Source organism: Oncorhynchus mykiss, chromosome 16, assembly GCF_057628025.1.
Source record: "Oncorhynchus mykiss isolate SJ-2025 chromosome 16, ASM5762802v1, whole genome shotgun sequence".
Lineage (NCBI taxonomy): Eukaryota > Metazoa > Chordata > Actinopteri > Salmoniformes > Salmonidae > Oncorhynchus > Oncorhynchus mykiss.
This window is the reverse complement of record NC_143037.1, coordinates 21582501-21596787: the sequence shown is the minus strand read 5'-3', so window position 1 is coordinate 21596787 and position 14287 is coordinate 21582501. Positions and strand designations below refer to the sequence as shown.

Below are 14287 nucleotides of genomic sequence, written 5' to 3'. Positions count from 1 at the left end.
CTGCTGAAACAGTAACGTTCGGATATAATTGGAAACATGAGCACAACACAGGTTGTGGAGCAGTTTCATGTTCTTTTTTTTCCCAGGAGGGGAGTTACAAGCAGCTGTTTAGGCAAGCTATATGTAGCATACACAGCACATCAAACAAGCAAGACACAGACAAGAAGTCAATAGTGTTTTTATTTTTTTACTAATTATTATTTTGTATCATCATTGCAAAACAAATAAATGGCTTTCTGAAAATGATGCACAACCCTGACTATTCACATATATACTTTGTTTCAAATGTGTTCTTAGCGTGTTTACTGTTTTTATAGTATTCTGCATGTCCGTGTCTCTTTCCACCGAGAAGACAAAACAGAAGTGCTCAAAGTAAGTTCAACTATTGAGTTATCCTCTAGATCCAAATAGAGTCTCAGACCCGTTTCTTTTTCTCATCCTCACAACAAAACCCAATACATTTAAAGGGACATGGTACTGTCCTCTCTGTTTCTTTCAGCATTACGTAGAGATCCACTATAATTAAATACTGTTGAAGAGGGGTAAAAAGCACATCCGTTATCGGATTGTACAGGTACTGACGTACGAAGACCATTCGTATGACGTGAATGTGTCCCCAAACTCGATTCACCTCAATGACGTGTAGGTGGGGTTGTCGCCCAGTGACACCATCAGCGGGGGAGAACTGCCGAAGGCTGTGGCCTCCAGTGAGCGACGTGACTGTGACACAATTCCCAATGACTCATGCTGTACCACTAAGCCTATATCTTAAAGGTGAGGACATACTTGCCTAGCGAACATTCCCCTTTAAATCCCGTCATTTCAGACAGCCATTCCATTCATCTCTACGCTGCAGTGAGTAACTTTCATTAGCTTACATCTTACAGGCAAGGACCCGTACATCCATTCAGGACACTCCCTTTTCATCCCATTATCGCAGGAAGCCATCCCGTTTCTCTCTACACCAGACCGAATTACTTTCATTATCTGCTCTTTTCTTGGGGCGTCAGCGTAGCGTACATCCTCTAATCTCTATTGCATCTGAATGACTTGGCATTAAGACCGGGGCTTTGATTGACACATCCGTATTGCATAAAGATGAGCGGATGCTTTAAACACAGTCCCGGAGGCCTCATAAAGACGTAATTACAGTGACATGACAGTTTTATGAATCACTCGTAAGCTCTCGCTGAGCCCGTGACATCAGGTGTGTCGCAATGGAGAGGTCTGGAGGTGTTTATCGACTTAATTGAATCACTATAGCCACTTATCTGCTTGAACCATACACACGGGGTTCAGCTTACAACATACCCGTCCCCACCAATCATCATAGAGACAGGATTTCAGGAAAAGTGATTCATATCGGACATGACCCATGGCCCAGATGGCATACCTCCAAGTCATCACATACAGTACGTGAAAACATACTTAAATACAATATGCACATTCTACTATAGTTGCTAGAGGCAGTACATCCTCCAACTAGGGTCTCGATACACAGACGCAGGGTTTGGATCTGATTAACGTTGGACATTTTAACGGCATTCTATCATTTTCTTTACGGTTTGGATACTCTTTTATGGCAATTTGACGAGCATTCCATAACTTGGTCATTATAATTGACTCACGGTTCTGGGCTTGGTCTGCAATTCATTACTGGGAACAGACATGGGATGGAGAATCGACACTGAGTGTACAAAACATTAGGAACACCGTCCTAATATTGAGTTGCACCTCCCCTTTGCCCTCAGAACAGCCTGAATTCGTCAGGGCGTGGACTCTACAAGGTGTCAAAAGCTGCCCAATGTGGAGCTGGATGTCCTTTGGGTGGTGGACCATTCTTGATACACACAGGAAACTGTTGAGCGTGAAAAACCCAGCAGCGTTGCAGTTCTTGACACCTGGCACCTACTACCATACCATGTTCAAAGGCACTTCAATAGTTTGTCTTGCCCATTCACCCTCAAAAGGCACACGTACACACAATCCATGTCTCAATTATCTCAAGGCTTAAAAATCCTTCTTTAACCTTGTCGCCTCCCCTTCACCTACACTGATTGAAGAGGATTTAACAGGTGACATCAATGCGGGTTCATAGACTGACCGGGTGAAAGCTATGTCATGGAAAGAGCAGGTGTTCCTAATGTCTTGTCCAGCGCTTTTGTACAGCGCTAACAAAGCAGAACTCTTGACACCCGCTACTGACTTACTGCAGGATGCTGCATGACAGCAGAGAAATAACGAACCAGCTACTGGACAGTGTGCGCGTGTCCTACATTGGTGCAGTAACCATGCTGGACCATGCTAAGTGAAGACCGACTAATCAGATGATAAACAGTCCACAAGTCGATGACAAGCCCATCCCCAGGCTTCCGTCATCTGCACCGCTCTCCATTAATAAGCGCCCAGCCACAGTGTGCCTAGCTCTTGTCCGGGGCGCCAGTGAAGTATATTGAATCCAGTCATTAAACAAATTGGTCTGTTGGCGTTCAGTGCATATCGATACAGGGCGTTACGTAGCGGTGCCTGGACCAGAGCTACAGCGCCATGCGGCACAGACACACAGTAAACGCCGCCCAGCTCCACCACTGTACGTTGCAGAAGTCGACGTCATATATCCAACACATCCCGAACCATCTGTCGCTCTCGTCAACCAGTGCTGCATTCCTGTTGTTTTCTTTCCCGGCCAAACCCAGGTTAGAAGAAGGTTAAAGAACTCCCAGAGGAAGAACGCAAACAGCTCAGAGCTCTTCCAAAGAGTGTTCCCAGGGCCCCATATGGAACGCATCATTAAGCTAATCACCTCCATAATGACTGTGCTAATTCTAATAAGGCCAGGGGCAGCTAGCACCGCCGCAGCCTGGTATATCCTGGGTACTAGTCATTAGGCACCAAATGGAAGAAAACCGAGAGAGACTACATACAATTGGTCCAATAAACACTTTTTTTTGTGTTCTGTTGCAAAACGGTAACCTACGGTGTGTCCCGAATTAACACAATCCAGTTCTATTGAAGCCCACTGCTGCCTGCTATGCCGTGCTCTGCTATTGTTGCGCTGCTCCCTGGTGGTAGTGACAGGTATTGCCTATTGCTTTGTTACGGAACCCACTTCTTGTGTCAATGGGGATCCATTTGCAACGTAGGTCAGTAATGAGTGTAATCAAAGAATCAAGTGCTGATGCACTATGAAAACAAGCCACACACCGAAGCACTCCATGGTGTGTATTAGACTACTGGGCCAATGGAATCGCCCGAAATGTAACATAAACGTCAGGTCAGTCTGAATGTGCTTGTGTGACCAATGTGAAATGGCTAGCTAGTTAGCGGTGGCACGCGCTAATTCTTCCCCTTGCTCTGCAAGGGTCGCGGCTTTTGTGGCGCGATGGGCGACGATGCTTCGCGAGTGACTGTGGTTGATGTGTGCAGAGGGTCCCTGGTTCGAGCCCAGGTTGGGGCGAGGAGAGGGACGGAAGCTATACTGTTACACTTGCTTAAGACTTCTCCATAAATGTTTGTCCTGTCTTCCTAAATGCTAGTCTAATCAGCACAGTGTCGCACATTTGCTACTTGAATTGATCTCCAACGACTAGCATTGTCTGTGAGGAGCTGTTTGAATTAAGTATCAGCATGGTCCTCTTCAGAGCCAGTGTGAACTTGTTGTTCTGGTGTTCGGTGTTATTATGCGCGAGCACGGCCCAATGTCTCCTGTCTGGCTGAGAGGACCGGTACAGAGAGACAGGGGGCTCCTCCAGAGGGAACAGTCCTATTTAACCGAACCACAGCCTAGCAGGGACCCTTTGACCTACGCACCATGAATATCAATCAGATCATTGGACGAAGGGCACCACTGTGAGATCCCCATCCAGACAAACTCTCACACAAACACACACAAGCAGAAGGTACACACACACACACACACACACACACACACACACACACACCAGTAGGTAGATGGTACATCCTTGTCACAACAAGATATGAATATATATCTGGTTATGTATTTTTCTCCGTCAATCACTGACTCACTCACTGCTAAAATTCAGAGAATCAGCAATCAACGTAGACTGGTTCATTACTTGCCACAGTGACTGAAGTGGACAGTAGTTCACTTGACTAATTAAGAATCTCTGTGAGTCATCATGACACATACCGTTCCAGAGGACAGGTTCGGTAAACAACATAGATTGGCACAAACAGATCGTTACACGGTCACAAATAAGTGTGTACCTTTCCAGTTTGAAGCATCGCTCAGTTCTGGAGTGAAAGTGATCAACCCTTTAGCCACACCATTACATAAATCAAACTATTTCTCTCTGAAACACACACAAAAACTATTTTCTCTGTCTCCTGCACACCCAAACAAAGAAACCAACCCCCCCCCCCCCCCCCCCCCACACACACACACACACACACACACACACACTGCCAGTCTGTGGTGCCATGGCAACTCAAATAAATCTAGAGCTGGAGTCAAATCTGCTGCAGTTGCCTGTCTCATGCATTGCCCAAACATTCCCTAATTTACTGCTCTGCCTCTTATTGCTGCCAGCTCTACCATAGCATATCTCGACCATATCTCCCTCTCTCTCATGCAGTAGCCTACAAAGAAATGTGTGCTCTGTTCACATTGGTCTATTTTGTTTTGCAAATGAACTTATGCAGACACCTTGGCTGTGTTACGCTCCAACACCAATACTGACACATCACAGGAAGAGGAGGAGTGGAGTGGGGGAGCGAGGGAGAGGAGGGGCAAGGGTGAGAAGGAGCGGGCTGCTGACAAGCAAAACAACCCTGGCTCAACACCGAGAAGCAAATAGAGCGAAGAGGAAAGAACATCAGGACACTACCGCAAAATCTACATGTGACAACTGTGGCCAGGTCTGCCTCTCACAGATTGGACTTCACACACACACACACACCCCAACCCATCGCTATGCTGTCGTCAGCCCTAATGGATGCAATTAGTGAGAAAAAAATAAACAACCAGGCAAAAAAAAATTGATTCAGTGACTAATCGGCTGATCTGTTTATTTTGCACAGACAGCTGCTGCGCATACTAATGGAATGCAGTACACACAAGCACGTGCATGCACACACACGCAGGCACAAATGCACGCAGACACACACACACACACACACACACACACACACACACACACACACACACACACACACACACAGTAACCTACGAAACAACACGGCCACCGTTTCTCCTCATTGATATATCACTTTGTTTGTCATTGTGAAAACATCTGCTTTTCTACAAAATGACTGCCTGGGATGTGCAAGGTGTACACTAAATGACTGCCTGGGATGTGCAAGGTGTACACTAAATGACTGCCTGGGATGTGCAAGGTGTACACTAAATGACTGCCTGGGATGTGCAAGGTGTACACTAAATGACTGCCTGGGATGTGCAAGGTGTACACTAAATGACTGCCTGGGATGTGCAAGGTGTACACTAAATGACTGCCTGGGATGTGCAAGGTGTACACTAAATGACTGCCTGGGATGTGCAAGGTGTACACTAAATGACTGCCTGGGATGTGCAAGGTGTACACAAAATGACTGCCTGGGATGTGCAAGGTGTACACTAAATGACTGCCTGGGATGTGCAAGGTGTACACAAAATGACTGCCTGGGATGTGCAAGGTGTACACTAAATGATTGTCTGCGGGACAATGAATGAAGCGAGCGGTTGTTGGTTCTCTTGTTGTTGTTTTGACGAGCTCACAAAGCGAAAGAGCTGCAAAATGATCAACAGAACAACAAACACAAAAGAGGGTATTACTGCTCAGCCTGTATCTGTAACCAAGATGGCTGCCTGGCTTTTGGAGTGAGAGAATGTAAATGAGAAAATAAAACGTATTTATACAACATGTAGAAACCTCTTTCCATGGCTTAATCTTGGATGAAAACGTTGATTTCCGCCTAAATGTAATTATTTTTCATGAGATGGCCATAAACAATAACTGGTAATGTTGCATAGTTTTAGAAAGGTCTGGAACTCACCTTTCTGGCTGAGGTGTAGACATTTTTGAGAATATAAGCTCAAGTACATATTAGGAAAATATGTAAAATCAGAAATGATTTTTTCCCCTATTCAACAAAAATGTGGCAATAGGGCTTGACATTACTGAAATGCTTTCTAAATATACACTGAACAAAAATATAAACGCAACATGTAAAATGTTGGTCCCATGTTTCATGAGCTGAAATAAAAAATCCCAGAAATGTTCCATACGCACAAAACACTTATTTCTCTGAAATGTGTTTCCATCCCTGTTCGTGAGCATTTCTCCTTTGGCAAGATCATCCATGAACTGTAACCCAGTAAAATCGTCGAAATTGTTGCACTTATATTTATGTTCAGTGTAGTAAAAATCAAATGATAAACGACTTACTATAAGAGCTCACCTTTCTTATAACCGTAAAAATATATATATATGATCATACTTAGTGAGAGTACAATATTGGCACCATTTCATATGACTGACGACAGATATTTTTCTCCTAAACTTCCAATGTGTACAGACTCGTTACAACTTCAGCTTTAAGCACAACGTGTCTGTCTGTGACCAAGAGAAAGTGGTCTTGATGAAATGTTATGACATTATTTAGGCACTGGACCGTACAATGTTCACTGAACACTGTGCGCCAAAATGTCAGTTGGAACCGGTCCGGAACCGCTTAAAGTCCCCTAAATAGGTGACATAACATCTAAGAGTTTTTAAATGACAACCATTGTTCTCTTTATGGAAATATCTGGTGGCAGAAATTAGATGTGGATTTCAAAAGCATGTCGTCTGATGCGAGAGACAGAAATGTGTTCAGAATTACTAACAAAGTGTAAATTGTCCCTCGCTCCTGCACTCATTGTCCTGTAAAAATGCTTTGGCACTAAAACAAACTCCTAGCAACCATTGCTGATTGGCAATGACTAATTATATTCTACAGGGGATGGCATTTCACCCCTCCGCTTTCAAGTAGTCGTTTTCTATTTGCGTTAGCTCCCTGAACTTATACCTTAGCTTCAGCTCAGTGGGCTAACACAGTCCTGTATAGTGCACAGGGGAGCCCGGTTCAAACCCAGTCAGTCACATTGGTACTGTAAGTTGCGTTTTGGTAACGCATCAGCTTCTAGGGTTGTTTCGGACAGGAGTAGGTCAAAGGAGTTCGAACCCAGTCGGTTACACAAGACTTATCTAGCACAAACAGAAATACAACTATTCTAATCCAACTTGTATTGCAACAGTATCGCTCCAAATGATACCGTGGCCTTAAAAATGTCTTACCCCTAAACACAGGCGACACGTCATCAGGTCCAGAGTGGTCCCCATCTCATTAAAGGGGTGTAGGACTGTCCGATTTGGGAATATCTGTCAATCTTCACCATAGATTTTATATCACAGAGATATGGTTCTCTCTACCGGTTTCTTCTCAACCCAGTGATAATTGGGTAATTCTTAGACAACCTTGCGTGTTTGACAGAGAAAGACATCCACACACTCTCTCATACACCCAGACAGGCACCCCTCACAGAGGTCCCCTACCGACTCTCCCCTTCCATGGTTGGTGTCACGTTCCTTCTGGGGTTATTTGAGAACCAATTACAAAGTCTAGCTAGGTAATGATGGATCCTCTTACCAGATCTCATGACCACGAACAATAACGACAACTTCAATCTCGAATGACCACAACCCAACCCCTCTCCTCTCTCCTTATGTCTCAGGTCATGGTCCTCTATAGTGGTGGAAGAGGCGCCACATGGGACTAACCCCATTTGGAACACCCAACCTCCCCTTCTCCAATTAGGGTTGCCATGAAAGGTTCTGTAGATGACAGGTGGTAAATAATGGTTGGTAAGAGTTTGGTGTTGTGTGGCTCAGTTGGTAAGACTGTGTGGCATTAGCAACGCCAAGGTCACGGGTTCATTTCTCGCAGGGGTGACCTGTACGGTCAGTGACTTTAGATAAAAGGGTTTGCTTAGTGGCATTTACAGTGAGCTCCAAAACTATTGGGACAGTGCCACATTGGTGTTTTTTAATGTCCTGTACTCCAGCATTTTGGATTTGAAATGATACAGTGACTCTGGAGGTTAAAGTGCAGACTGTCAGCTTTAATTTGAGGGTATTTTCATCCATATCGGGGAACCGTTTAAAATTACAACAACTTTTTGTATATAGTCCTCCCATTTTAGGGGAGCAGAAGTACTGGGTCAAATTCACTTATATGTGTATTAAAGAGGTAAAAAGTGAAGTATTTGGTCCCATATTCATAGCACGCAATGACTACATCGAGCTTGTGACTCTACACATTTGTTGGACGCATGTGCTGTTTGTTTTGGCTGCGTTTCAGATTTTTTTGCGTCCAGGAATTAATGGTAAATAATGTAGTGTGTCATTTTGGAGTCACTCTTATTGTATTTAAGAATATAATATGTGGCTTAACACATTTACATGAATGTGGATGCTACCATGATTATGGATAATCCTGAATGATCGTGAATAATGATGAGTGAGAAAGTTTGAGATGCAAAAATATCACCCCCCTACCCCTCTTTCTGCTTCTATAAAAATAATATGCCATTGGCGGGATTCAATCCAATTTCCTATCATCTATGAGTGTTCTATGGTCCCAGATTCTACTTGCTGAGCTACCTACCGTTCAGGTGACGCAACATGGAAAGATCTTAACTACATTTTAGACCTACGGTAAAGGTTGGTGGTTGAAAGCAACTTGGAATTGAAGAAAGCACCGGAACCCACGGCGAAATCAGTGAGATCTCGCATTTTGCAACACACGGTTTGAAAAACCACGTGATCCAACAAAGCTTTGGACGTCGTTGATCACGAGATAATGTTACTTAAAAACGAGCATCGGTACATTGCGTCATATCAGTAGTGCTTTTAAAACTGCATCGGAACTCTGGTATCTATTGTCCCATCACTAACTTTAATTACTTTCTACCTTTGTAAGATTATATATGTCTGGGTAAGATAACTATTTCTCAGATATAATTCTACGGTTCTAATTGCGTTTTAAGGGCGAGTGCAAATCAAATGGCTAGGTAGCAAATCAAATGGCTAAGTTTAATCTCCTGTGTTTAGCACCCCATATGATCTCTGCTTGTTGGATAACTTACATGCTGTCGATTTTGTCCACCCACACCAGACGCGATCAGGACACGCAGGTTGAAATAACTAACTCTGAACCAATTATATTAATTTGGGGACAGGTCACAAAGCATTAAACATGTATGGCAATTTAGCTAGCTTGCTGTTGCTAGCTAATTTGTCCTGGGATATAAACGTTGGGTTGTTATTTTACCTGAAATAGACAAGGTCCTCTACTCCAACCAACAATTAATCAACAGAAAATATGGTGAACCGGGTTTGTTTCTAGTAATCACTCCTCCTTCAGGCTTCTTCTTCTATGGACTTTATATAGTGGTTAGCAACCAACTTTAAGGTGCATTACCACTGCCAACTGGACTGGAGTGTGGACCTCAGTTCATCTTTCAATCACCCATGTGGGTATATGTAAGGAAGAGGCGGGACTTGCAGTGCGTCAAGCATCACAAATAGAGCCAAGTTCTATTTTAGCGCCTGGCTACGCAGACGCTCGTTGACACGCGCGAGCAGTGCGGGTGCAATGACTGAATAGCGTGCATGTGTACATTTATTTTGCAAACGCGAGCGGTGTGGTCAGCATGTCACCGGCATAAACACTGAAAAGACGAATCAGACGTGTGTGGCAATAGCTATCACGTGAGGTTGTCACCAGATACGCTGGCTAAGGTCGCTAGCTAGCTGCAGTGTCCAACCATGCAGCTAGCTAACGTTAGCTAGGTCAAGTGGTCCGTCCGGCGCAGAATCCGGGCACTCCATTGCTCTCTCTCTCTCACACTGGGTGTGTTTGTGTGTCTCTGAAATGTCTGTCAATACAGTCCGTGTATCATCTCAGTAAGCTTTTTGTGCCATATACTAGAAATACATTATTTTGTGTGCATGTGTCTTTTTAGTTACAGCTTGTAGTGGCACAACTGAGGGGGAGGAGAATGGGCCAGCCAAGAAAATGAAAATCCCCTTCCAAGTGGAAAGGAGCGGTTCGGAAGAGAAGGAGGATGGCGGGTAAATCCTACCTTAGGGAGGAAGAAGATGGTTGAGATGATATCTGCACTGTGTGATTCTTACCTGGATACCTACCTTCGTGTTTATTCCATGCTGACCTGTGTTTATTCCATGCTGACCTGTGTTTATTCCATGCTGACCTGTGTTTATTCCATGCTGACCTGTGTTTATTCCATGCTGACCTGTGTTTATTCCATGCTGACCTGTGTTTATTCCATGCTGACCTGTGTTTATTCCATGCTGACCTGTGTTTATTCCATGCTGACCTGTGTCTGATTTGCACACTAGTAACACGACTGACAAGAGAAATGTCGATATTGATCGTTGTTTGACTGTTGCAACAGTTACCCGATGTCATTCTGAGTGGAAGATTACACATCACACTTGGCGTAAACGTTTTTAGTACACATTCACCATCACATGTCCTTGGAATTATATTGTCAAATACATTTTCATTAATGCTATTACATTTTTTAAATTATTTGTATTATTCCTATGTCAAGTACCATTGACCTTTTTATGAAATTGAGCACATTGATTTGAGTCAACTTTGAATCAGACCGTCGTTGAAACTGTACCACCTATGGACTATGTTTGCGGTCAGTCTTCTGTCGAGACTACCGGTGCTGTAGGACATCTGCAAAATGGTGCTGGCAGACTTAAATAATAAATGAATGTCAAATCAATTTCTCGAAGTTCTTGTCCTTTTGGTTCGCTGTCACAGTTTACCATAAAGTATTTAAAAAAACGACTAACTCAATATGTAACTAGTACTTATTAAGTTGTTTTCTGATCAGTTACTTTTCACTCTTTCCTGAGTAGTTTAAGTGGGATACATTTACTTTTACTTGACAGAATTACAGTCTAAGTAACTGTCCTTTACGTATGTACAGATTTTCATTATTCTACCCGCCTCTGCAAATGACACATAGCCTAACTATAAAACGTGGGGCGAGCACCCCCACTGGAGCAAAGTTGATCGATCTACAGTAGACCTTACATCTGTCAATCAACTGATGGCCCAAAGCAGCCTGTCAACTCAGCCAGGGAAAACACAAACAGGAGCCTATTGGTGGTTTTCACACCTTTCATCATGTGACAGAATAATCAAATAACAAGGGGGCCTATTGCAACCAGCAGATGTCTCGTTTAAACCATCAATATGCGCCAAATTCACCCGCACAACTGATGTCAGTTCCCAACCATCATAGGTCACCTCTTTACCGCTCCCTAAAAGGTTATGTAGGTGTTACCTTATTCAGAGATCTATATATAATGATGAGATGCTCATCTCTCCGGCCTAACAATGGGAGTCGTTGTCCCAAAAGCAGGAAGCCAGGCGACAAGATTAGGTCTGCATATTAAGCCCAGAGAAACGCATTTGGGCTTATTCTGGACAGATTTTTGGTGAGAGTGAGCCTTCTCGCTTCGCCTCTTCCTCTCTGCCTTAGTCCTGCTTGCAACCAAAGCCTTTCAAGAGATACTGTGCGTTTGCCCTATTGTCAAGAGAACAACTCAGTCCTTTCGTAGCCCTTTCCAGCAGTCAATGACCAAAAGCGTCCTTTGGTCTCATGGGTGGAATGTTATTGATACTTTTCATAATTAATCAAGATGATTTTAAATAACAGGTGTTTCTATGTCAAACTGTTTTGTTATATTTCAGTCTTCTGTGATGTACATTGTGACGCAAACTCAAAATGTAATACATCTCAACTCTAAATCTAATATGGTGCAGGTGTTTTCTTTTGTTTAAGCCCATAACCATGTGTGTGTGAGGTGTATACTTTTGTTTCCAAGTAGATTTGTTTGAGACTACTAAGAATCACTCTGTGTGACCCTGATTTAGCCCACTGCAGTAAAAGGTTAACAGGCTATGGGTGATTTATCTATTTGACAAGCATCCGTGCACTAGAAATGAACTATTTTCTCATTTCCCACAGCAAATCTAATGCGGCAATTCACCCAAAACATTGTATGAATGGACTCTAATGTTGGTGTAGCCTACTGTTATTCTTTTATTAGTTTCCCATTTATGTTATCCAAAAGTGTCTGGTATGGTCATTTCTTATCAAGATGGGGGGTAAAATATCCCTGGACTGTCCATATGTGAAACATGTCACTAAATCAAGTCAATCAGGGGGATTGAGTTATTTGTGTCAGAAGGGACACATTGTGCCCGAACCGTCTGGTTGTGTTGTAGACTTGAGGTCTATTTGTAGTTACTACCGTGTGTCCTGAAAGTCTTTCCAGTAAAATCCTTAGTGTTCAGTCTCTATTGACCTACCGTCGGCAGAATCTTTGGAAGAACCGATCGCATGCAAATGCATTCTGTGTGATTGATCATTTGCTCATTGATAATTATACTACTGTTCAAAAGTTTGGGGTCACTTGGAAATGTCCTTGTTTTTGAAAGAAAAGCAAATTTGTGGTCCATTAAAATAACAAAATTGATCAGAAATACAGTGTAGACATTGTTCATGTTGTAAATGACTATTGTAGCTGGAAACGGCAGATTTTTTATGGAATATCTACATAGGCGTACAGGGGCCTATTATCAGCAACCATCACACTAGCTGTGTTAGCTAATCCAAGTTTATCATTTTAAAAGGCTAATTGATCATTAGAAAACCCTTTTGCAATTATGTTAGCACAGCTGAAAACTGTTCTGATTAACAAAGCAATAAAACGGGCCTTCTTTAGACTAGTTGAGTATCTGGAGCATCAGCATTTGTGGGTTCGATTACAGGCTCAAAATGGCCAGAAACAAAGAACGTTCTTCTGAAACTCGTCAGTACATTCTTGTTCTGAGAAATGAATGCTATTCCATGCGAGAAATTGCCACGAAACTGAAAATCTCGTACAACGTTGTGTACTACTCCCTTCACAGAACAGCGCAAACCGGCTCTAACCAGAATAGAAAGAGTAGTGGGAGGCCCCGGTGCACAACTGAGCAAGAAGCCTCACAAGTCCTCAACTGGCGGCTTCATTAAATAGTACCCACAAAACCCCACTCTCAATGTCAACAGTGACGAAGCGACTCCAGGATGTTGGCCTTCTAGGCAGAGTTGCAAAGAAAAAGCCATATCTCAGACTGGCCAATAAAAATAAAAGATTAAGATGGGCAAAATAACACAGACACTGGACAGAGGAAGATTGGAAAAAAAGTGTTATGGACAGACAAATCTTAATTTTGAGGTGTTCACATCACAAAGAAGAACATTTGTGAGACGCAGAAAAAATGAAAATATGCTGGAGGAGTGCTTGACGCCATCTGTCAAGCATGGTGGAGGCAATGTGATGGTCTGGGGGTGCTTTGGTGGTGGTAAAGTGGGAGATTTGTACAGGGTAAAAGGGATCTTGAAGAAGGAAGGCTATCACTCCATTTTGCAACGCCATGCCATACCCTGTGGACGGCACTTAATTGGAGCCATTTTCCTCCTACAACAGGACAATGACCCAAAGCACAGCTCCAAACTATGCAAGAACTATTTAGGGAAGAAGCAGTCAGCTGGTATTCTGTCTATAATGGAGTGGCCAGCACAGTCACCAGATCTCAAACCTACTGAGCTGTTGTGGGAGCAGCTTGACCGTATGGTACGTAAGAAGTGTCCATCAAGCAAATCCAACTTGTGGGAGGTGCTTCAGGAAGCATGGGGGAAATCTCTTCAGATTACCTCAAAAAATTGACAACTAGAATGCCAAAGGTCTGGAAGGCTGTAATTGCTGCAAATGGAGGATTCTTTGACGAAAGCAAAGTTTGAAGGACACAATTATTATTTAAATTTAAAAAAATATATATTTATAACCTTGTCAACGTCTTGATTACATTTCATATTCAATTTTGAAACTCATTTCATGTATGTTTTCATGGAAAACAAGGACATTTCTCAGTGACCCCAAACATTTGAACGGTAGTGTACATTTCTGAGGTCAACCAGTGTGTGTGTGTGCGTTGGCAAACACTTACATGTGCACAGTTAAGTGAAGGATGACACAATCACAAATACAGTAATTTGAAAAGGGACCGAATTCTCTAGGTTGTCATTTGAACTAAAAAAAGACTGATATCACATTGATACCCATAACTTTGAGCCAACATTTTGTGGTGGCTGTGTGTTGGCTGGGATAATCTCTCTATGCTCTTTTGAAAGGAA

The 14287-nt window shown here is 43.0% G+C and overlaps 1 protein-coding gene across 6 annotated transcripts in view; it reads right to left on the bottom strand.

The window, feature by feature from the left end:
• The window catches only part of ankfn1b (ankyrin repeat and fibronectin type III domain containing 1b), a 278599-nt gene that overhangs the window by 163649 nt on the left and 100663 nt on the right, over window positions 1–14287 (bottom strand). The gene's annotated exons all lie outside the window — the stretch shown is intronic.